The sequence below is a fragment of the Gobio gobio genome, assembly GCF_949357685.1.
Source record: "Gobio gobio genome assembly, chromosome: 1".
NCBI lineage: Eukaryota > Metazoa > Chordata > Actinopteri > Cypriniformes > Gobionidae > Gobio > Gobio gobio.
Window position 1 is genome coordinate 10,609,871 of NC_137097.1, and position 4,442 is coordinate 10,614,312.

Below are 4,442 nucleotides of genomic sequence, written 5' to 3' on the forward strand. Positions count from 1 at the left end.
GATAAATTCCCATTTGGCATTTTTATTCCACATTTCAAAGTACATTAACTGTCAATGATACAAGATAATATAAATTAAATATAAATAACAGACAATAAATAAGCTTAAATAGGCCTATAAATAACAAAAAACATTTTTACTAAAGAACCTGCATGTTTCCAATTAAATTTTGGTTTAAAAAAAAAAAAAAAACAGCCTTACAAGCAAATTATAACACTTACAATATTTGTTAATAACAAATAGGTCAGCTCTGGGATGAAAAGAATTACCATTAAATATTATATCAAATAATGAGGATATTTGGTACCAAAGAATGTGCAGGATACCAAATAAATCGAGGTATAACATCACATTTAACAAGCCATTTCTAACAATAGCATAAATGGTAATAATTTAGAGTAAAGCTCTGGAGAAGAATAGAACAGTAGTAGAACAGACCATTATAACAAGCCTGACTATGGGTTCTCCGGTTTTCCCCGACCTCCAGAATGAGGCAGCGCAAATTGGCTTATCTTCAGTGATTTCTTGTGCGCCTATATAAAGGACAAACAACCTCGCCATCCCATATCTATCCAAGGAGCTGCCTTCAAGGCAGGGTCACAGGGAATAAAAAAAAAGTAATTTCCACAGTGAACAGTGTGGATTGGGTGAGTGTAGCCTGAAACTTCTGGCTTCTTTAGGGGTCTTGATGTTACTGACTGCAGGATAAAGAAAGGGTTCCAGGTGTCAGTAGTCAGCCTAGGTGTAAGAGGTCGGCTGTGGGTCCCTCTCAGCTGTGCGGCGTCTTTTTCCACCTTCACGATCAGATGCTCCTTTCAGGTAACGCATAGCGCTAACCTGGACCGCCTCATCAGTGGCATCCTGGGTTGCCGGGTTCTTCCGGATGGCTCCTGTAGAAAATACAGATCTGTCATTCCATGTGAATGTCATAAGGCCACACACATCTACTTAAATATATAACAAATTTATATATTTATATATATTACTTTGAACAATGGTCTTCAGGAACATGTCTCTAAAACATGCTTTATCCCCTACACCCTTCCAGGTTGTATTAATGGAAAGGTGATTAGAGAAGATACTCTGAAGCATTCGCCACACGGTTGTCTTTAGGTCCCTCCCACATTTGATTGCCAAAAACCGAAGCTGAAAATACAAAAAAGTGTTACAAATTACATATCTCTGAAGCTTCTCATACATAAATATAAAAATGTGACAGGCTGTGATTCAGACTGTAGAATATGCAGTGTACAATCTTAAATTTTACTTTTTAGATTACCCTACAGCATTATAAACAAAATCAGCACACTTACTGGAGCTCTTTATCCTGCCTCAAACTGTTGTCAAGCAACGCCAAATGGGTTGTCTAGGGGGAGTAACAGACCCCCTGGCAGGGATAACTCTCCAAAAGACACATTGGCACTGAAATGTTGCAGCATAGTGTCCATTTTGTTGTCCATGCTACGCACAACATCGGCAAACTCTCCAAGACGTCGCAGCATTAGGGTCTGATCTGCACCTACAGGGGTTCACAGAATAAAAGAATAAAGCAGTCAGTCCTGGTCCCTCAACTACTAAACTATGACATTTACAACTAGGTCTACTACATGTACAGGTGGCCCCAGTGGGAATTAAACCAACAACCACAGGTGTTGTTTGCAAGTTGTACCTGATTGCCCAGTACGAGCAAACGTCATCAACATTGTTTCACTTCCTTCACCTGCTCATGAAGTGAGCCGCTGCCATCCGAAGCTACAAAATGAAAGGCATTTGGTAATTTTGGACCTACATCACAGTCAAAAAAGTAAAATTTAAGAAAGAGTGCATGTTCTCACCTGCTCGTGCATTGCTTTCCCTCAGGGCTTGGTTCTCATTCTGGAAATCTACATAAAAAATATTTTATTTTAATTATATATATATTTATATATATATATATATATATTTATATATATATATATATATATATATATATATATATATATATATATATATATATATATATATATATATATATATATATATATATATAAAACAACAACTACAGGCACAATTTTCCATACTGTTAAAGTTTCCAACATCTGCAATTTCCTGTTTGTCCATCTCAACTCCTTTCAATATTCTTCTCCTTATAGCCCAGTAACTAGACATTGTGACTAACAATTTATTTACCTTGAAAGCCGAAACGATTGTCCAATAGTAGGTCTCTTGGATGAAGATAACCGATTGTGCTCTGGTCAAGGTATCTGCAAGAAAATGTGAACAAAACCGCATTGTTAACGTTAAATACAGAATATACAGTAGCTATGCTGTGGGGGGAAAAACTGGTCAGCCAAATGTGGAACAGTAAAATGTATTCATTCAGTGTAGTGATTCAAGTAAACTGCATTGTCCTCAAACATAATAAGTACAGCAGTTCAGAGAAATAACTCATAAATGACCTTAAATGCTAGAAGAACAGTAGCAACACAGCACGTTAGCTAACACTTGCTAAAACTGACCTAGCAGCATGCTTGTTCGGACTAACAAAATAATTTAAATAACCTATATACATCATTCTGTTTTGTTAGAAAACACCAAAAGTTAAACTTAAGTCTTTCTAGATGTAAAGCTTTGGCTAACTTACCTACAGTAGCTAGATACATTTTAACATGTAGAACATGCTTGAACTCAGTGTGTAAAAAAGGCGAAACAGCACGTGTTAGCTAACACTGTGCATTGTGCACTATATCAGCGTGCGTGTCTGAACAAACTAATTAAAACAACCTACCGGTATATACATCAAAAATGAACATAATATTGTGTGACACAAAAAGGAAACATGTACTTACTTAAACGCTCGTAGTCGAGGATATTTTCTGATCTCCTCTCTTCAAATACTAAAACCATGTGATGAGCGGCCGCTGTTGGTAAATCTGTATGTTTTACCGGTTTGTCTTCCGCCTTTTTTAGGTATACTGCCCCTCTCGGCCGGTGGAGGTACTTCTCTGTTTTTTTTTTTATTTTATTTTTATTTAAATTAGTACATGTATAGACAAGTACAATACAAAAAGTACAATGAGAGAAAAATAAAAATAATAAAGCATTGTGGTACAGTTCCGAATATGTAGAACAAAGAATAACAACAAATGTAACACTGTATATAAAATAAATAATAAAAATAAGAATTCTGAGATAGAAAATACTTTATAATATTAAGGCAGTCACATGAAATTGAAAAGCTTTCAGGTTTCTGTTTTTGTAAGCTTTTTGTTTTGCGACCTCATGTTTGAGAGGGTTTCAAATATTGTAAAAATCAGCTTTATAAGAGGTAATATTAGAGGGCTTCTTTTGAGTTATTCTTGTCTTATGAATGTAGAATTTTTCCTAAATAATTAATAATATATTTTTGTTTTTCAGAAAAATATGGGTTTTGAAAACAAAGTAAAATGTCATGAAGTTAGTTCTAATTTTTTGTCATGTCTATTTTAAAGTCAGTCCAAAAAGAAATAGAAAAAAGGGCAATACAAAAATAAGTGTTATCCTAAAATGAACTTTCAAACTTTCTTAACCCTCCTATTATGCTAAAAAAAAAAAAAAAAGTATTACATCCATTATGGGTCAAATTGACCAACACACTCGACATGCAAATAATCAAGTGAAAATTTAAATGTAATTTCCTAAACCTAACCTTATCATGGAATCAAGAGTCAAGAATCTGTTATAAACCCTAATGGCTTTGGAGCAAAAAAAAACTAATATTTGATATAATTCACATATAGGCTATTATGATTTTATAATCGCTTCAAATGTGAGAACTAGTTAAAATGCTGTCAGTTCCACTCTATTTCCCAACAAGCCAAACATAGCCAACGTGGCTGGTCGAATTTGAGAGTAGAAATCCTTGCATTTCACAGCGGCTTGCCGCCAGCCGGCCGCGGTCCATTAGGCGGAGGCAACCGCCAGAGAAAATGAAGCCGGCGGCCCGCCGGCTAGTCGGCCGCGGCATCTCGCAAGAAATGGGAGTGACGTATTCGGCGGCAAACGTTTCATCACCGCCAGCGGGACGCACCTATAGCCGACAGCTTAGGGCCGGCGGCAAAAAGAAGCCGTGCCGATATTTTTTGCTATCTGGGTAAGTACAATTTTTGAAAAAGTTGTGGCTTCACAATTGAGATCATACTTAAATGCTAATGGCCTATTTGAACCTTTTCAGTCTGGATTTTGTTCGTCACATAGCACTGAAACTGCTCTTCTTCGTGTGGCTAATGATATTCTTCTGTCTATGGATTCAGGGTTAATAAACATCTTGATGCTTTGGGGTCTTAGCTCTGCTTTCGACACAGTCTGCCATGGCATACTAATTTCTCGCCTTTCTGATATCGGTATCACTGGTTCAGCTCTTTCCTGGCTCATCTCCTACATCAGCGACAGAAAATATTATATCACCATACAAGGCTATAAAT

The 4,442-nt window shown here is 36.4% G+C and overlaps 1 long non-coding RNA gene across 1 annotated transcript; it reads right to left on the minus strand.

The window, feature by feature from the left end:
- Positions 1 to 1,093: 1,093 nt before the first annotated feature.
- On the minus strand, positions 1,094 to 4,115 carry LOC307128465. Its single transcript, XR_013816794.1, has 6 exons — positions 2,829 to 4,115; positions 2,170 to 2,243; positions 1,836 to 1,883; positions 1,670 to 1,752; positions 1,314 to 1,519; positions 1,094 to 1,146 (listed from the first exon to the last, which is right to left on the minus strand). It is a non-coding gene; the product is annotated as an uncharacterized lncRNA (long non-coding RNA).
- Between the last annotated feature and the right edge of the window lie 327 nt (positions 4,116 to 4,442).